At 47.6% G+C, this 20,990-nt stretch overlaps 4 non-coding genes across 4 annotated transcripts; 2 read left to right on the top strand and 2 right to left on the bottom strand.

Moving 5' to 3' along the window:
* The first annotated feature begins 11,023 nt into the window (after positions 1 to 11,023).
* On the top strand, positions 11,024 to 11,096 carry Trnam-cau (transfer RNA methionine (anticodon CAU)). The gene has a single exon. It is a non-coding gene; the product is annotated as a tRNA-Met (tRNA).
* A 4,147-nt stretch (positions 11,097 to 15,243) lies between these two features.
* On the bottom strand, positions 15,244 to 15,315 carry Trnag-ucc (transfer RNA glycine (anticodon UCC)). Its single transcript has one exon. It is a non-coding gene; the product is annotated as a tRNA-Gly (tRNA).
* A 3,526-nt stretch (positions 15,316 to 18,841) lies between these two features.
* On the top strand, positions 18,842 to 18,914 carry Trnam-cau (transfer RNA methionine (anticodon CAU)). Its single transcript has one exon. It is a non-coding gene; the product is annotated as a tRNA-Met (tRNA).
* A 1,254-nt stretch (positions 18,915 to 20,168) lies between these two features.
* On the bottom strand, positions 20,169 to 20,240 carry Trnag-ucc (transfer RNA glycine (anticodon UCC)). Its single transcript has one exon. It is a non-coding gene; the product is annotated as a tRNA-Gly (tRNA).
* Positions 20,241 to 20,990: the final 750 nt, after the last annotated feature.

The raw sequence follows: 20,990 nt of genomic DNA, 5'->3' as shown, positions 1-20,990 counted from the left end.
TCTGCTCTTTGTTGCGTTTCGGCGGTCGCGTCTTTCATGCTAGCCGCCTGCCCCTGAACAATGGGTACCGCGGTGCGCGTTTCCCACTGTTCGACCGATTGTTCCGTATCCAAGTCTACCAAATTTTGGTAATTGTTGCCTTCACTCATTTTAATAATTTTCAATATAAATGCCAAATCTCAAATCTAATTAGGATTCCTCACACTAATATTCTCCTGACGTATCGACCATTTCGTAACCAATACTTTGTTACGAGATTTGCACAATGCAAAATTCGTGTCCAGAACAACCTCAAGATTGTCCTGTCACCAGGTCGCCACGTGCAACCTCCCCCTCGCTTATCGACCTTAATGACAGTGAAAAATTAAACTGCGTGTACCTAATGGAAATTTGGGAAAAGCAATCGTCACCGAAGTTAATTTGTCGGTAAAGAGGGAGGAAAGGGTTACATCTAAATGAAAGGAAAAACGCAAATGAAACTGGTGGAAATTAATTTTGAAAAGGGGTAAAGTTAATAAGGAAAGTAAATGTGCGGCCGTTACGTTAACAATTAACTAGCGGTAATTAGATATTTGAGATTTGGGGGGAATTACGGTCGCCAGTCCTAAGGACAATTACTATAGTAACTGAAAAAGAAAGGTTATTACACATATAATTAGCACTAGAAGCGTGGCAACTGAAGGTTGACACGTGTAGTGTGAAAACTGAAAGTTTGTAAGAAGTAATAAATATCGCTACACTCTGACTTAATTTAGCAAAAGAATTAATAAAACCGGAAAATCGAAAGTTAATTTAGTGACTGAAGTTAATAGTGAGCTTTCTTTCTGAAGCACATCGAAATTCAGTAAAATACGTTTAGTCTTGGACTACCTCAACAATCATTTCAAAAGCTACTTGAATCTACGCAATTTAGAAATAAGAGATTTAACTTTGAACTTGAATTAAATGATTCTGAACAATTAACAATAGTAAAATTTAGTACGTACCAAGCTGAGCTGTAGTCACAGGTAAGCTAAAATATGGTACCAAAACTCGCACTCATAATTTGTGCTTGTGTAATCTAAATATTGTAGCCAGCTATGAATACTTTAACTGAACTTTGAAATTAAAGCAGTGAAATAGAATAATATTGCTTTAATGCTGGCGTTTGAATTTCAACGACACTCGGGTTCATTCCGGAAAAGGAAGGGACCCTGCTTGGTAATGCAATTGGGACAATGAGCAACAAAGGTTCATGCTACGTTGCTGTAATTTTGTGATGTGAACAGTTTGAAAAGCTGAGGTCTGCCATACAGTTCTAAAACTTTACGTGCTTCCAGTCTTCCTTGTTGGTTGATTGAAGGTTTGAAGCCGTCGATCGAGGAGGTGGCGACAGTCACTCATTGTCGGCCGTCGCTGTTGCAGAAGCTGGATGTTGGCGCGCCTCCTTCTCGACACGGTCACCAGGCGAAACGGGCTCTTGATGTGCGCCAGCTAATTCTTCCCGTCCGCGACACCGTGTCAGAAACTATCATAGCAAGTCGAGCGCAATTACATGCTGCCAAACCCCGAAAGCGCGGCAACTCGCGGGAGCGTCACGCAACACACCTGCTCCACTGCACTACCCCAGCCAGACTCCCCCTCTGCCCGCGCTCCGCGCGGCAGAGTTCACTTCCAAAGATCCTAAACACTTTGGTTCTCCACACGACCTATCGATGTATTCGTTCGACAGCATAGTTTTCCCTAGGCAAGACCCAGCGTAAAAATACAAATAATATTCACAAAACAAACCAATTATAAATCGACATAAATGCATAAATATATACAAATAGTAAAACAATTACAATATATAAAGACACAGAAATGTCATATCTTTGGGTAACAAAATAAGGAAAAATCTATAGTACAATAGATGGAAATAGAAGGATATGCATTTCCGGCGTTACACGCTGACGACCATAATCAAAGAAATTGTTAGTGGTATTCCGGTTCCCTCGGCCTTTGTTGAAGGGAGCATTGTTTTAATACCGAAGACACCGACAACATACCGTGTTGAAGCGTTACGCCCCATCATACTTTTAAATGCCGATTACAAACTTGCGGCAAGTTGCCTTGGGACGAAATTCAAATTGGTAATGAACAAGATCATCGGTCCCTTCCAGTCATGTGGTGTCCCACATCGTAGTATTTTTCACGCTGCAGCTACGTATCGAGACGTAGTCGCGTTCGATTGAATTTGCAAATGATTTCACCCGCATTGTGCATGACTATCTTCTGTTCGTAATGAGTAAACTGGTGTTCGGCGGCGGGTTCCTTCAGGCTCTTCGGAATCTTTTAACGGCAGCGCGATCAGTTGTAGTCATCAATGGTTGGAAGTTGACGCCGATTCCCATTGAAAGATCTGTGAGGCCATGCTGCCCCTAATCAATGCCCACATTTGTAATTGCACTCGACCCGTTCTTGCGAGCAGTTGGCCGCATCATTGACAGTCTCCGGGTCTGTCGCGTCTCCCTTAAGTGTGCTGCCTACGCTGACGACGTCGGAATCTTCATGGAATGGTCGCACGACTTGGATAGGATCCACCATATTCTAACGTTATGCGAGCGTGCCTCTGGCGCAGTTCTGAACACACGGAAAAGTGTGTTGCTCCCACTAGGACGGAGAGGAATGGACACTGAGCACTACTGGTTGCGTGTTGCGCACAACCGTAGAACTTTAGGACTCGACGTTGCCGAGTGCCCACCAAAAATGCAAGTTCTAAACTGGAGGCGAATTCTTGTAACTGTGAAGGACCTCTGTCACAGCCAATCAAGTCACCGACTCAACGTTCATCAACGTGTGGCTGTCATTAACACGTTCATTTTATCTAATGCATGGTATATCGCCCAACTGCTCAGCGTTCCGAAGCCAATCGGGAGGGCAATTTCGCATGCAGTCTACAGGATCCTGTGGAGGCACGAAACTTTTAAAATCAAGGCGGCGACCTTTGTTCTCGACAGGCAGCTGGGCGGCCTCGGTTTCACCGACGTTCCACGCAAGTGCTGCGCGCTGCTCGTCCACCGGACAGCCACCCTGCAGACCGACAACCCAGCAGGAACCACCGCGACACTCCTGGTGCTCTACCGCCCACACTCTGAAGCGGCGCCCGTCTCTCTCGCGGCCATCCCGTATCAGATGTCATACGTACGGGAGTACTCTTTAACTAGGAGTTATGCTCTCTCAACGCATACCGACAGGAACAAGGCAGCACGCGGTCTCTACGTTGCCCTGACTGGACAACCTCCGCGTCATAAACTGGTGATCCGGAACACCAAAGTGGAATGGGTGAAGGTGTGGGTTGCCGTCGGACGTTCGTGCGTTCTGGTTTAAGATCGTCAACAACACCCTGGCGACGAACCAGCCACTTCCCTCCGCCAACTGTGGAAGATGTTGTGATCCGGACTCACACGAACATCGTTTCGAGCGTGGATCGGTGTTGACGGTATGGCGGCTCTGTCAACAAATGGTCGCCCACTTTAACAGAACGCCTCTAAACCTAGCAACTGTTCGCCGTGTGATAGTGCCTGACTTCAAAGCCTTTCCGCGGACGAAGAACAGTGCCACTGTCTGGATCTTAGGACACACGACTCATACAGTTATTGATCTGAACGTTACTGATACTGTGATATAACTCGATTGTGTGTGCGCCCAATATTTAAAAATGAAAGCTTGCGTCAAATATCGCGAACTGTTTGCAAATTTTTTGCAGGCGGCCTTGGATTACGGCTATGAGATGGCACTGCGGACCACACCTTGAAATGAGTTTTGCTGAGTGGACACGGTCCACTTTTTATTCCTTTTTTTCTTCATTTTACTTGTTTCACTTGTGTTATAGTTCATGGATTCGGCCACGTACTCACTACGGGTCGTTCTGGTTTTATCTCTTGGAGTCCCATTTTAATTCTGAGGAGTTTTATTATGTTTTACAAGCCTTCATGGGTATTACGGAAGATACGACCTGTCTGTTTCGCACGTTCATGGTTGCAGAAGTGTTTTTCCAATGTCATCATTTCCGTTTCCGGACTGTCACGACTTCATTTTATAAATTTTAGGTGATTTCTTTTAAGTTAGAGTGATGCGCACATAGTCATCAACTCTCAGTTGTGCAGTGTTGACTACTGTTTTTCAAGACCTCTCTGCTACATAGAAGTGGATGACAATCTTCAAGAGGAGGGAGAAGGAATATGTTTTTGGTTGATGTACGTACAGCTGCGAAAGAAAGAAGACCGTCCACCGACACCTCAGAACTATGGATTATCGTTCTTCATTGTTCTGCAAAAGAGGCTAATATCACGTCTTGGAAGGAGATGATTTTGTTTTATGTTATTCTGTGTTCAACGAAGTTCGACGTCCAAGACATTGTAGCGTTGAAGCTCGCCGAAGAAGGCATTATTTGGTGAGAGTAAGGGGGAAAAAAGTGGTAGAATGCTCGCCTGCCACGCAGGTGGTCCTTGTTCGATTCCCGGCCGATGCATCATTTTGCTTTTCCCGCGATAATGTTGCCGCGTGCCTTGCGCGATTGAGAAGCACGATCCACAAGAATGTATAGCGGAATCCCTTTGAGAAGATGGTTCAAATGGCTCTGAGCACTATGGGACTTAACATCTATGGTCATCAGTCCCCTAGAACTTAGAACTACTTAAACCTAACTAACCTAAGGACAGCACACAACACCCAGCCATCACGAGGCAGAGAAAATCCCTGACCCCGCCGGGAATCGAACCCGGGAACCCGGGCGTGGGAAGCGAGAACGCTACCGCACGACCACGAGATGCGGGCCCTTTGAGAAGAACCGAGAACGCAGCACTCTCGAGTGCTCACTTGGGCGCTCGAGTTATGTTGTGAGGACTAGCGTCGGCCTGGCCTTACAAGTTGCTGTGTCGATGCACCTCGTCATTCGTGTCTTCTCCATTGCATCGTCGTAAGCAAAAATGTCGACATTTTCAAGAGCTAACACCGCTCAGTGTGTATTTGATAGGAATGTCCTTCGCCCTACCGCGTTCGAAATACTTGAGTGGTTAGTTGAGGATTTAAAGATTCCTGAAGAAATTGTTGACACTTTTCAATTGGACTTTGTTCAGTATTGCCTGTTCTTGTAATTTACCTCCAGGGAAAATGTGTGAAAAATTTGTTGCTAAATTTGGTGGCAGTCGCCGTTTTAAACATGCAGATGGAAGTGTTAGTAATGTGCAAATTGTGGCGTCTGGTTATGGAATTCGGATTGTCCGTGTTTTTAATGTACCACCGGACTGCCCTGATCAAATTTTGGTTCGTGCCTTGTCTCGTTTTCGTGACGTTTTGAACATTACAACAAAGAAATGGTAGAGTGCATACCGTTACAAAGTAGCTAGTGGTGTTCGTAGTGTACGGATGGATTTGAAAACAACATATTCCTTCCTATTTTGTAATCGGTGGGGTTCGTGCACAAGTCTCATATATTGGGCAACCGCCGACATGTGCCGTATGTCATTCCACGGAACATTTGAGGGGTGACTGCCCTCGACGGCGGCCTGTTCAGTTACCGCGCGAAGATGTCGTGGGTGGTGGCGATAAATTTGTGCCCCTCATGAGTGAAATTGTCGCAGGAACGTCCTTTACAGGTCCGACCGACCGACCGACGGCCGTTGCTTCCGTCGAAGACACGTCCGTCGCGGAACATAGTAACACGACTGTCGGGCAGGAGGAAATGGAGGTTGTCCAGGATCCGTCTACTCCGGCCAACCGGGTTGATGACGAAAGGGACGTACGCCCTGTTAATACTGATGCCGTTCAATCGGAGTCGGTGGAGGCAACAGACGCTTCTTTACCTCCGCCGCCCCTCCCGGTGACACCTTCTGCCGATACTGTAACGCCTTCAGCAGAAAGTAAAAAAACAGCGGGGCAAGGGCAAACAGGTAAAGGATCAGAACCCGGTCGCCCTAATGCATCCGCCAGCCGCGGAGAGTGGCAGTGAAAGTGAGGCTATGTCACAGGGTTCCTCCCGTAGCAGCAGACCCGCCAGGAAAGAGAGATTCCAGCTCACACCGAGCGATTGAAACAATTTCTCAGTGCCGGGAAGGAACAGGACGTTGCAGCTGCGAAGCGCAAATTAGATCAGGTCAGTGAGCAGTTACCACAGCGCCCGCGCAAACATTCTGTGCCGTCACAGCCGGCCGTAACATCGCGCGACGGCCGGGCGGAAGCCACCAATCCGTCGGGCGACGCACTACCGCCCCCGCCACCTGACAGTCAAAGCCCGTGGTAGCAGCAGCAGGAGGACGAGGGGGGCCAGTAGCAATGCGCGCAGACCTACATCGTTGTCATGAGTCCACCTACATTGCAATTGACCTGGAAACTAGTGTGTCTTGATCTGTGTCCAGTGTAATGTGGTGCCATGATTTGTAGATCTGCTACTAACCACTATAGTGATTTAAGACCTATTGAAATTTCCATTTTATGACAGCTGCCATTCATTTAAGTATAAATCCGGCGTTATATCACTTCGTTGGTGCTTTTTATATTCCTCTGCATTGTCCATCTGATTAAAAGTGTCTACGCACCCACAGCCCATGGGTGTGTTTTCTGTTTTGACACTAAACGTTGCCGGTATCTCAGCGGTGCACAAGGTAACTGCTTTTATAGACGTTTTATTTCATGGAAATTTTGGTATTGCCCTTCTTCAAGAAGTATCTAGTGATGCTTTTAGTGATAATAATTGTGGCACTGCGATTATATATAAGTCGTTTTTTGAACCTACGGACATCCAACTTCTCCCAAGTGGTCGTGTCTTAGCGTGTGTGATTGAGGGAGTCCAATTTGTCAACGTGTATGTGCCCTCGGCGACTGATCAAAAACTTACAAGGGCTCGTTTTTTTTTACCACGGACATATGCCCCTTTTTGGCTAAGGCTCGTCCCATCATATTCGGTGGCGATTTTAAATGTGTTGTTGCCTCTGCTGACCAATATCCCACCCCCACTAAATGCGCAGAACTGAACACCCTTTTAAATGCAGCTGACTTGCGTGACGCTACGATCGCAGGTTCGAATCCTGCCTCGGGCATGGATGTTTGTGATGTCCTTAGGTTAGTTAGGTTTAACTAGTTCTAAGTTCTAGGGGACTAATGACCTCAGCAGTTGAGTCCCATAGTGCTCAGAGCCATTTTTTTTTTTGACTTGCGTGATTCGTGGCGTCACTACCACCCCATCATGACGCAGTATACGCACTTTTCTACAGGAGGGGCCAGTAGGATTGATAGGATCTACGTTTCACGGGGGCTAACAGACGCTTTATGCGCAGTCGAAGTTTGGCCTGTCGCCAGGAGTGATCATTTTGGCTACGTTTGTGCTTTGCGGTTGCAGTGCTGTCGCACGAAACCTCTTCCGGCATATTGGAAATTAAATACCGGCCATCTGGGCGCCAAAGGGCTCCGTGCGGAGATGCGTGTAGCATGGCAGCAGTGTTTAGAAAAATTCAACAATTACGGGTCCTGCATCGAGTGGTGGGTGGCGCATGTCAAACCGGTTTTGAGGAAGGCGGCGCAATTATATTGTCGAGACGCATGTTACTGGCACAGGCGTACGTTGGATTTTTATCAGCAGTGCTTACAGGATGCTATCAATGCACCTGTTGGCCCCGACGCAAACATTAGACTCCGCCTGAGCAAAATTAAAGCCCAGATTCTGCTGCTGCACCGGGAAAGGTGGAGAGGTTTAACGATTCGGAGCCGTCCCCTGTTCCACATCGATGACGAGGAGCCGTCGCTCTATCATTTTGCCCGGGAAAAGAAACAGGCTCGCCAAAAGTATATCGACGCACTTGAAACTGATGCGGGGATTGTATTATCGCAGCAGCACGACATTGTACGCCATATCGCCGACTATTATACTTCGCTCTTTCACGACACTACCGAGGACGAAGAGGCCACTCGACTTTTATTACAAGACTTAGTCGACTGCATGTCCGAACCTGAGCGTGAAGAGCTGGTTGCAGAGATGTCGAACCAGGAAGTGTTACAGGTATTGAAAGCCAGTACAACGGGTAAGTCGCCTGTACCCGACGGTCTTCCTACAGAATTTTATATTACTTTCTGGGATATTGTTGGGGACAAGTTTACGGTAGTGGTGAACGAAGTGCTTCGCGGCATCGTCATCCCGAGTCAGTTTCTCGAAGGGCACATTGTTCTTATCCCCAAAAAACGGGGTCCGTGTCGTGTCACCGATCTGCGGCCAATTACGCTGTTAAATGCTGATTACAAGCTGGCGGCCAGATGTGTTGCAGCGAAGATGCAGGCAGTCATGGACAACATCATCTGTCCATATCAATCCTGCGGCGTTAAGAGGCGGACCATTTTCAATGCGGCATCTACCTATCGTGACGTCATCGCTTACTCCGCCGTCCACCGACTTTCAGCAGCTGTCCTTTCTGTGGACTTTGCCAATGCGTTTGACAGGATGAGCCACAATTATTTGATGCAAGCTATGGGAAGGATGGGCTTTGGCTTCCGCTTCATTCGCGTGATTCGCCATTTCCTGACAGGGGCCAGTTCGGTGGTGACAATTAATCGATGGCGAACGCCACCTATAGTTCTTAGTAGATCGGTGCGACAGGGCTGTCCCTTATCTATGTACCTTTTTGTAATTGCTTTGGACCCACTGTTGCGTGCGCTAGACCGCACGATAGGCGGCGTGGATATTCATCGTGCCTCAGTGAAGTGTCTCGCTTATGCTGATGACGTAGGTGTTTTTATCGGCGATGACAACGATTTTCATCAAATCCGGCCCTTACTGAGGTGGTATGAATGTGCGTCGGGTGCCCTGATTAATCCAAGGAAGACTGTACTGATTCCTTTAAGAAATTGCGAAGTGGATCCCGATCAGACTTGGTTTCGGGTAGCCCGTACTCATACGATCTGGGGCCTTGATGTTACCGCTAATCCTCAGCAGATGCGGCGCGCACCTGGCGCCGGCTGCTGAATCATGTCAAAGGCCTCTGTAAGACTTACGCCAGCCGACGCCTCACCCTCCTCCAGAAGGTCGACCTAATTAACAGCGCCGTGTATTCCAAGGCCTGGTACGTGGCACAACTCCTGGACGTTCCGCGACCCCTCGCCCGGTCCTTTCCGCAGGCCGCGTACTGGCTCCTATGGCGCCACGAAATCTTCAAGGTTCGGGCGGCAACATGCGTCCTCGACACCACCTTCGGGGGACTCGGCCTCGTAGATTTTTCCCGGAAGTGTTCGGCGCTGCTGGTGCACCGCATGGCCGCCCTGCAAGTTGACAGTCCGGATGGAACGGTGGCGGCCATGCTCGTCGCTTACCGGCCGCCCTCCGAGAGCGCACCGATTTCCGTGGCGGGCATCCCGTATCAACTCGGCTACGTCAGAGCTTACTACCTGCAGCGGAGCTACGTACTGGAAACGGCGCTGGACAGGAACCGGAATGTTCGCCGACTGTATGCGGCAATGGTGGGGCGGCCACCCCCTCACAAGCTCGCTCTTCGCTTCCCCGCGACCAACTGGCGGCAAGTGTGGCTTAATATTCATCACTCCGTGTTGCCCTCCGGCGTTCGATCCCAGTGGTATAAACTGGTCAACAATACGGTGGCCACAAATCAATGTCTCTCGGACATCCGCCTGCTGCCGTCTGCCAACTGTGGTGCTTGCGGCGTTCCGGACACACGTGAGCATCGCTTTCAGTGTCGCCTTGTGTCGGCCGTCTGGGAACTGTGTAGGGTCATGGTGGCTCTGATCAACAGGACGACACCCTCACACGTGACTGTCAATGATGTTCTTGCGCCATGGTTTAAACCGTTCCCTCGCGCGAAGCACAATACAATGGTGTGGCTCCTAGGCCACACGGTCGTTGCTATTCTGGACTGCCAAGTTAATGACGTGTATACTTATTTATCGTACTTGTGGGATGCACATTCCCATGTACAGCGGCTGAAGCATTACAACGAACTTTTTGCTAATTTTCTACGTGCAGCGTTACAACATGGTCACGCGAAGACGTTCACTCATCGATACACGGAAAACTCTATTGAAGACTGAAGAGGCTATATATTATTGTTCATTTTTCAATCATTTTTGTTTGAATGTGACCCGATTGTTTTGATGCGTCTGTGAGGATATTATGCGCTACAGAAGAAAAATATTTTTTATTTCTTTTATTTGACTTACAGCAGTGATGCATTTCGTTTCTCACATGGAAGTGACAATATTATTTTACTTTCCTTTTACTACCTTCTTCTTATGGACTTCGGAGTGAGTTTTTAGTTTGTCTTCTCCACGCGCATCTTGTTCTCCAAGAATGGACATGGCATTTATTGTGTTTTTTTTTTCAAAGAAGAACTCTCTTAAGACTTTTAGTTACTAGTCACCTGTGGCTTCTTTTAGGATGGATATTTTATTTTGACATTTTCATCGTTTGAAGAGGTACAGTGTCTTTTATTGTGCATTCCATGGATTGACAGAAGATTTTATTATATGGAAGAATTTTCATTTATTTATTGATTTTCACACCATGATCCACGAGAGAAGCCGTCAGCGACGAGCATATACCACAACAGATATGATAGCGTTGAAGCTCGCCGATGAAGGCATATTTTGGTGAGAGCAAGGAGGGCTATAAGGGGAGTTGGGAGGCCCTCAAAAAATAAAAAAAAAATAAAAAAATGTGGTAGAATGCTCGCCTGCCACGCGGGCTGCCCGTGTTCGATTCCCGGCCGATGCATCATTTTGTTTTTTCTCCGATACTGGAGCTGCGTGTCTTTCGCACTCGAAGTGCGTGAGCCATGAGAATGAACCGCGGGATTCCGTGTGGAAACAACCAAACATGCAGCGCGCACGACTTCTCGTTTGGACGCTTGCGTGCTATTGTACATACTGGCGTTGGCCTAGCATCGCAAGTTACCTGCCGCGCCGGGAATGCACGTGTAGCAACAGAAAAAAATGAGCCAGGAAGTGCAGACTCTCTACCACTAGTATTTGCTACTTACCGAGATTCCAGAAGGTGTGGCGATCACCTGCCTCGGTAGCGCAGTAGGCAGCGCGTAAGTCTCATAATCTTAAGGTCGTGAGTTCGATCCTCACCCGGGGCATTTAATTTACTTTCGTTCACAGCTAAATTGACGGCTCTGGGGTTGCGAAGGAGCGAAACAGTTTGTAGTTTGTTATCCACAAGGCTTCAACAACTCACCGTGAAAATGTTTACTTCCCGTTATTACTACGTGCAGTTCTTTTGTAAAATTTTGAAGAAAAAAAGTACTAGTAGTAAAATTGAATTTCGTATGATGTAACATGTAAAGTCACACAATGTACGACCTGCTATATAATGACAGGCAGCAGGTCTTTACTTGCGAAATAAGTAAATAAATATTGCTATTTACAGCTTTGCTTTTCCTCCTACCCCTGTAACAACGAGGCCAAAAGCAATGGATTGTGACTTTTGCCATGCGCGCCTCGCCATGGGCGCGCGAAAAGATGCTCGCATACAGGGGAAGTGCGACACGGAAAGCGAGTGGAGGGGTTGCAAACCCCGAGAAAAATGTGCACGTCCGGTGTGGTCTAGTGGCTAGGATACCTGGCTTTCACCCAGGAGGCCCGGGGTCGATTCCCAGTACTTGGCTGGCTGCCCGCCTGTGAACACGTGCGCCGCTCGCTATTGTGCGTCGCAGGTAGCAGAGGATTTCCCGGCCGTCCCGCCGTCGCCGGCCGGCCACCAGACCGTCCCCGCGACGCGCCCGCTTCCCGCTGCCCGAGGTGGACAGCGAGCCGCCACCGTCGCTGCTTTGGCGAGTGTAAGTTCTTTATTTTAAAGACCTCATAAACACAACGATCCTATCGAAAGCCTATTACCTGGCACAGATCCTGACCTTACCCAAAGAAATAGCTAGGGCAATCACGGGAGCCGTATACTACCTCCTGTGGCGAAGAGAAATCTTCAAAGTGGCGCAGGAAACATGCTCGCTACCGATAGAGGAAGGAGGACTCGGTCTTGTGGAAGTAAGAACGAAGTGTGCGGCGCTTCTACTAAAAAGGACGCTGGAAATCAAGGAGAAGAACCCAGAAAGCATCACAGCAGCACTCATAAGAAGAAAGCAACCTGCATCTGAAGAACCGCCAATAAACACGAGCCACATCCCGTATAATATTTGCCACGTAAGACAATACTACATAGACAAGAGCTATGCATTGACAACCGTGGCAAATCCCAGTCACAGGACAGCGAGGAAAATATACAGGGCGCTGAGGGGAAGGCCTGCCAGAAACAAAATAGAAAACAAGTTCCCCAATCACAACTGGCCACAAATATGGAGAAACATCACGGAAATCACGCTACCAAAGCACGCGAAGGCGAGCTGGTGCCGAATAGTAAACAGGACGGTACCAACAAACGAAAAATTAGCCCGGATCAAACTGAGAGATTCAGATAAATGTGAAGCATGCAACTGTGTCGACACATTAGATAGCACCGCTTCACATGTAAAAACGGGGTCAGCTTATGGGAAACGTGCCAGAGAATGGTGGCAAAAATAAATAGGACGGACCAGCGAGCTATAACAACTACAGTCATCACTGCGCCCGACATCAAACCATTTCCCAGGCCGAAAAGGCTGGCAACCCTGTGGATCCTCGGAATGACAGGCCACGCCATCGTGACGAAGCGGCAGACGGACCACGTCGACTTTCTGATGGACCTCTGGGACGAACATAAGGAAGCCCGGCAGCACAGGCGGTACGACGAGAGCTTCCTCCGGATACCCCTGCAGGCAGCCATCGGCGACGTCTTCCCCGGCGGCACGTGAACACCAGCGAGCCTCCCCACAGCACCACAGCAACCTCCAAAGTGCAGTGCAGTGATAAAAGTGAAATAGTACAAATCCAAAAAGAAAGTGAAAGTAGAAGTGCGCCGAAGTGTTTTAAGAAATGCAGCAAAAAGAAAAAGTAACTGTTTTATCTGTGTGAACACCCTAGGGTGTAGTGTTTCAGTGCTACAACCTCCCAATCACCACCGGAATAACAGGTACAGATTAAAGTGTTCTTTCCCTTCCAAAGTGCCACAAAGTCATAGATGTACTAATAAACCTTTTCACTCAACTCTACTTTCACCTTTCGTCCTTCAACTGTCAGATCTGTCTTTCTATGTAAATAATGTGTGATGCATGCTTAAACGTCGAACTGAAACTGGTCCTCCTTTGTTTCTACCCTCTACTTTATTGCCTTAAATGCAATATGTAATTAAATAGATATAATGTAATGTAATCAGTATATAAATAACTATGCTCATTTTTTATTAATATGCACATTGCAAGTGAATAACTCTGTGACATCAGATAAATGCAGTCGTGTCATTATTTGCCACAACAAACTTGGACATAACCATATAGCAAAGAAAATGGACTACGCTCAGTAACGAATATAGGAAAAACTTACCGAAGTGTTTAAAAACGAAAAGAATGAAAGGAAAATTAGCAAATGGACAGCATGTCCTACAAAATAAATAAGAGTAACAAAACCTGTAATTCACAACCATAGAGATGATTTATGTTGTTTCTTTTTTTCTGAAATAAATATTTGGTAAACAAAAAAAAAAAAAAACGTACCGGAATGTGATGTAGGGAAGCAGCCTACTCACGCTGTAGTAAATTCACATCAGTTTTCAATTGTGTGCCAGCCAGTCTGCTGTAACTAGCTCTGACGTCATAAATGTTGCGCAATACCTTAAAAATCAAGCAAATGACCTAAAACTTTTCTAGCATGTCAGGAATAATACTAAATTAATGTGTGTGTGTTAAATATCAGTTCGATAACTTAAGTCATTTCCGAAATTTGGACATTTTTCTGTAAAAATCATTGGCGCAACAGAAAAGAGGTAGAGACTTCAAAATTTATATTTAGATTCATCTTTCATAATGATTTAATAAAAACAGTACTTTGGATTTCACAGATTAAGATTTTAGTGGAGATTCATGATTTTGTGGTTTTCGTCTCAAAACTGAAGGAAGCAAGATAGATTAAGTATGCTATTAACTAAGGCTAGGATGTTTAGATTCAAATAGGTTGGAGGTCCGCTATGACTATGAAGATGTGAAAAGTTTCTTTGGAATACCTATAAAATTATAGCGATAGCGGATCTCAAAAGGGCCAGTTCAGAGCTCATCTACTGCGTGCAGGGCAATTAAATTAATTCTCTCGCCCAAAATACTTAACTTAGCCACGTCAAAATTTTATTATCAATACTTACCGGCGTGCTGAATGCACAGTTAAATTAAGAGCTTTATCGGCCATCAGCAAGAGAAGCTATAATTTATTATGTAACTTGAAGTGGTGCGTTACTAGCCCAGCGGCTAGTCGGGAGAGCCGATTTGATCAGGCATTCCCTTAGCCGTCCGCACCGCGGCTTTATATATAAGAACGTTGCGCGAGGAAGCAAGGCCCCAGTTCTCTCCAGACGCTGAATAACACGCCATCTGTGTCGGCAGTCGCGTCGCGTAGGTATCACTGCTACAAACAGCCTCGGGTGCCGTATTAAGTTACTAGAGATACGCGGAACCATGAAATCATTTCAAGTGAAGTGTTAATTCTGGGACGATTTTCATTATCTAGCTTCAGTTTGCGTATTGTCGTATTTTCACGTGCCGTCGCGGGACAGACATTCTACCAATTATTTAGCGTGGCGTTTGATGAAATACTCTCATCAAATTATGGCGAGCATTCTTTTCAACATTTAATTCGGACATTTATAGTTGCATCAGCGCATTAGACTCTGAACTGCTCTGTTAGTTAGGTTGTAGGGATACTTGTGTTTTTTATTTGTGACTTTGACAATATACTCAACTATTTTGGAAAATCGTTTTTGATTAGAAATCCCGGACAATCTCCTAATTCCTCAGAGCTATAAGCTGCAGCTATAATGGTACTCTCATCTGAAGTGGGCGCTAGGAACTCTAATTACAGGCTTCACGTTTTGTTAAATCACTTTCTGGGGGCTAAAAAAGGAATTAGAGAGCCAGTGTTGAGAAAGGCGAAAGACAGCATTAACAACATTCTAAAAGCCAGAAACTGATTCAACAAACAAACATTTATACAGCAGAATTCTTTACAACAAACTCGCCGCCCCACAAGCGTCAGCTCTCGCGTCAGCCGAGCGATCGACGCACACACTGCAGCGAGTAAGAGGAGGAAAGAAACATTAATTTAAGGACGCGTGGCAAAAGTACTCATACGCGAAAGTAAAAAGCCGGCTGCGGTGGCCGGGAATCGAACCCGGATCAACTGCTTGGAAGGCAACTATGCTGACCATTACACCACCACCGCACGGTTTTCTTCCGCGCACGCCGCGCTGTGTCTGCTTCCCGCCTGTCGGCGGCGGCTGAAGGTGGTCGTAGCAGTAGGCGCATTACGGGGTAGGCGAGCGCATCCAGACGGCGCCTCTACGCACATTTCGCGTCCTTTGGCAAGAGTCGTCGCGTGCGTGCGAAGCAACAGTACTTAGACGATCGCGTTCGGGCGTCATTTTTAAGCAGTGCAGTGCAGGATTTAGCGTTTGTAGCATTCTCTCGGGAGGATGCGACGGCGCTGGACGGCAGTCCCACTTTCCCTTCAGACGTCTGCCGCGGAAAGCACCAGGAAACTGAACTAGCTGAGCATCGGTGGTTCAGGGAAAGACGCCACTTTATAGCGTGAGATACGGTCAGTTTGGCATTCCGTAACATCACGCAGGCCCACGTACCCCACTTGGATTGTTTGGTGGACGCTTTATGCAAAGAGGAAACTCATTACTTGCATCAAACACCACGCCAGGAATCGCGCGCGCAGTGAGGAAATCACTGAATTCTATTTCTGCGCCCTGCGAGAATTGTACCGGGATTATCATCAGGTGCCTAATAACATGATGCACGTACGCAGACTCCAAGCGAAAATTACTTCCTTGATGGGACGGAACGCTATCGGCCACCTGATTCGTGCACGTGACTTCACCAACTTGCCGCAACAGCAGACGTCTGTTCACCATATCGTCCAACAGTTACATGCGGCGCGCAGGAAACTTATTCATAAGTTGCAAGATGCCGACATCAAAAACCATGTTGCCAACCACTTTGCCGCACTTTACACCCGTGCGGGTGTACCACATGAGAAAGTGCGAGAATGGTATCACTCTGGACACCCACCGTACCGCATTACCGACGACCACAATCGGGACTTGCTCACTCCCTTTACCAACGAAGAACTAAAGGATGCCCTGCTTGCCGCACCACGAAATAAATCTCCGGGCAAGGACGGGCTCTCTGTCGAGTTTTACGTCAAATATTGGCCTATGTTAGGGGACGGACTCACGGAGATGTACAATGAAATACTACGTGGGATTGCTCTGCCCCAAGCCTTCACAGAGGGGTTAACTGTTTTACTACCTAAGACGCCGACGCCGACCACCACCAAAGATCTGCGGCCCATTACTTTGCGCAATGCGGACTTTAAACTTCTGACGCGCGCCCTCAATGCCCGATTACGGCAGCTGTTACCCGATCTTCTGGGACCATACCAAATGAGTGCGATCCGTGGTCGCTCACTGTCCACCATTTTGGCGCTGTATCGGGATCTCGTCTCCCTCACCTGGGACACCCGCACTCCAATGGCCATAGCATTTCTCGATTTTGACAAGGCTTACGATCGGGCTGACTATCGTTATCTCAGTAGCGTGATGGAAACAATGGGCTTCAGTCTTAATTTTATCCACCTCATCAACAACTGTATCAGTTGTACACGTACACGGTTCCTGATCAATAATACATTGACGGAGTACATCCAGCTCTCACGGGGTATCAAGCAAGGCTGCCCTCTCTCAACGACGCTTTATGCGATCCTCATGGAACCCTTGTTGCGCCGCCTACATCATAGCCTACCTGGATTCCAGTTTTATGGTGTCAAGTCTGTGGTCCAAGCATACGCCGACGATGTCAGCGTGCTCCTTAATGATGTTCGCGATGTCACCGCAGCGAAGCGCATTCTTGAGGAATTCCAAAGAGATAGTGGTGCAATGTTAAACGCCAATAAATCCGCCGTCTTAACGCTTGGTCAGGAACGACCGCTCACAGGCGACGCTTGGCTGCCCTGTGTACAGACTAGAAAACACCTTGGTTTCTACGTCACGGCCCGGCCACTGGACATGTCTCACAAAAATTGGATACCCAAAATACAGGCGATAAAAGCACTCCTGCGCGACCAAAATATGCGACACCTCGATCGTTTGCAGCGAGCCTTTTTCGTCAACTCTTATGCCCTCTCCAAATTACAGTTTGTTGCCGCCGTCCTACCCATGCCAACCACAGTCGCAAGATCACTTCTAGCGGCTGCCGCCTGGTACGTCTGGAAGCTCAATATTTTCAAAGTTTCCTTCACCACGACAGCATTGCCATGCGATATGGGAGGCCTAGGCTTGAAGAACCCCGGCATTCACGCCCTGGCGCTGTATCTGAAACGCTCACGGCGGATACTCACCGCCAGCGAGGACACCGTCACGAAGCGGCTCTATCAGCTGTCCCGCCCTCGCAACTTGTCTCCGCCTGTGGACATTGGCCACGTCAGCCCGCACTTTCAGCATATAGCACTGTATTATCTTGAAAGTAGCTATCTCGACGACGAGCTTTTCAAGAAGCCGACAGTTCAACTGTACCGCCACTTACTTCGGCCGTCACTGCCTGGCCCCTTGGAAAAGAAGTATCCGGCTTGCAATTGGTCCCTCGTTTGGACTAACATTCATAATCCGACGCTTCCGACAGATGTTCGCTCCAAATGGTATGACGTGGTCACTGAAACTGTTCCGACGCCAGAAAAGCGGCACAGGATTAATCTTGCACCGAGTCCCTACTGCGACTTGTGCCACATGGTTGCGACTCTTGCACATCTGTTTGTCTGCAAGGACCAATGCACATCTGGAACTGGACGCGCAAAAAACTCGCTGTGCTTAACCGGACAGCGCCTCATGCGATTCAGATCCACGATATTCTGCGGCCAGATTTCCGACTTTTCCCGGCTGCCCAACATAACAGTTATCTATGGCTCGTGGGACATTTTATCAACTATATTCTGTCCGGCAGTGCCCCTAATGTCATAGATTTTCAAGTATATCTCTCAAACCAACACTGGCGCACAACCAACCAATATGGACACCGGTATCAGTCAACATTTCAAAATTTTCTTCACGTCGTCCTTGAGATGCCATAGGACATGGATAAGTGGAACATCTCTTACAACAATTCGTCTTTCCTGTACTACAGTCGAAGGTTATACTCTCTGCGAAGACATTCATTTGTCCCCTGGAGATTATGCATATGGCAACGTTTGAATTTCAAGAATATTTCCTTCCCAGTAGCAGTTCTTTCGACGACATATATAATTTGGTGTATTTTGAATAAAACAAAACTGCAAAACAGAAGAAAGAAAACGAACAAAGAAGATGGATAGAAAACAAAAAAAAAGAAAAAAAAGGAAAGTGGTAGAATGCTCGCCTGCCACGCGGGCGGCCCGTGTTCGATTCCCGGCCGATGCATCATTTTGTTTTTTCTCCTATACTGGAGCTGCGTGTCTTTCGCACTCGAAGTGCGAGAGCCATGAGAATGAACCGCGGGATTCCGTGTGGAAACAACCAAACACGCAGCGCGCACGACTTCTCGTTTGGACGCTTGCGTGCTATTGTACATACTGGCGTCGGCCTAGCATCGCAAGTTGCCTGCCGCGCCGGGAATGCACGTGTAGTAACAGAAAAAAATGAGCCAGGAAGTGCAGACTCTCTACCACTGGTATTTGCTACTTACCGAGATTCCAGAAGGTGTGGCGATCACCTGCCTCGGTAGCGCAGTAGGCAGCGCATAAGTCTCATAATCTTAAGGTCGTGAGTTCGATCCTCACCCGGGGCATTAATTTACTTTCGTTCACAGCTAAATTGACGGCTCTGGGGTTGCGAAGGAGCGAAACACTTTGTAGTTCGTTATGCACAAGGCATCAACGACTCAGCGTGAAAATGTTCGCTTCCCGTTATTACTACTTGCAGTCCTTTTGTAAAATTTTGAAGAAATAAAGTACTAGTAGTAAAACTGAATTTCGTATGAAGTAACATGTAAAGTCACACAATGTACGACCTGCTATATAATGACAGGCAGCAGGTCTTTAGTAGCAAAATAAGTAAATAAATATTACTATTACAGCTTTGCTTTCCCTCCTACCCCAGTAACAACGAGACCGAAAGCAATGGTTTAGGACTGTTGCCATGCGCGCCTCGGCATGGTCGCGCGAAAAGATGCTCGCAAACAGGGAAAGTGCGACACGGAGAGCGAGTGGACGGCGTGTAAGCACGAAGGAATATGCGCGCGTCCGGTGTGGTCTAGTGGCGCCAGCACGGTAGCTCAGCGTGTTCGGTCAGAGGGTTAGCTGCCCACTGTAATAAAAAATCTGAGTTAATCGATCAATAGTGAACTTAAACGGATGTCTTACGACGTCCGCCCCGAGCAGATGCAACGAACAAAAGCGAACAAAATGAAATTAAAAAAAAAAAAAAGTGGCTACGATACGTGGCTTTCACCCAGGAGGCCCGGGTTCGATTCCCGGTACCGGAACGGAATTTCTTCGGAACAAATCACGACAAGTTTTGACCGTGCGAATTGCTGTTTCACGTCCTCCTCGCATTATAGCTACTGGTTCGTAAACGTCAGCCGAAAACAGTCGAGAGAAACGGGCACGCAATGAAATTACTACGAGCACCGGAATAAAGGGAGGAGAGTGTAATGAAGGAGCGTGTTGTAAAACACGCAACAAAGAAAGAAAGGAAGCATGGAAGGAAGGAAGGAAGGAATGAATGTACTAGTAATAAAACTGAATTTGTATGACAGAACATGTATAATCACACAATGATAACAGGCAGCGGGTCTTTACCTGAGGCATAAGTAATGTTGTGCCCGCCTCGCCATACCTCTCTCAGTCGTTTCGCGTGCTTGTCCTTTTGATATAGGCCGATTGGAGAGCGTCAGCTCTCGCGTCAGCCGAGACAAGTCGAGACTCAAGGGGAATCGACACACACACACTATAGGGTGGCCTGCAGAGACTAAGAGGGGGAAAGAAACATTAATTTAAGGACGCGTGGCAAAAGTACTCGTACGCAAAAGTAAAAAGCCGGCTGTGGTGGCCGGGAATCGAACCCGGATCAACTGCTTGGAAAGCAACTATGCTGACCATTACACCACCACCGCACAGTTTCCTTCCGCGCACGCCGCGCTGTGTCTGCTTCCCGCCTGTCGGCGGCGACTGAAGGTGGTCGTAGCTGTAGGCGCATTACGGGGTAGGCGAGCGCATCCAGACAGCGTCTCGACGCACATTTCGCGTCCTTTGGCAAGAGTCGTCGCGTGCGTGCGCCGCAAGAGTACTTAGACGATCGCGTTCGGGCGTCATTTTTAAGCAGTGCAGTGCAGGATTCAGCGTCTGTAGCATTCTCTCGAGAGGATGCGACGGCGCTGGACGGTAGTCCCACTTTCCCTTCAGACGTCTGCGCGGAAAGCACCAGGCAGCACGTCGCGCGGAGCTCCGTTGCCGTCGTCGGTTTGTTTACATCGCCGGGACTTTGGCGCTTCGTTGTTCGTGATTTCTGCTTTGAAGATTTGTAAGTAACAAAATGTCGACATTTTCGAGAGCTAACACCGCTCAGTGTGTATTTGATAGAAGTGCTGTCCGGCCTACCGCATTTGAAATACACGAGTGGTTATTCGAAGACCTAAAGATACCGGAAGAAATCGTAGACACCTTTCAATTGGACTTTGTTCAGTATTGCTTGTTCTTGAAATTTACCTCTGGGGACATGTGTGAAAAGTTTGTTGCTAAATTTGGTGGCAGTCGCCGTTTTAAACATGCAGACGGCAGTATTAGTAATGTGCAAATTGTGGCGTCAGGATTTGGTATTCGAACTGTTCGAGTTTTTAATGTCCCCCCGGAATGCCCTGATCAAG

The sequence above is a fragment of the Schistocerca nitens genome, chromosome 2 (genome assembly GCF_023898315.1).
Source record: "Schistocerca nitens isolate TAMUIC-IGC-003100 chromosome 2, iqSchNite1.1, whole genome shotgun sequence".
Taxonomy (NCBI): Eukaryota; Metazoa; Arthropoda; class Insecta; order Orthoptera; family Acrididae; genus Schistocerca; species Schistocerca nitens.
Note: the sequence above shows the minus strand (reverse complement) of the source record. Positions and strands in the feature narration are given on the sequence as shown.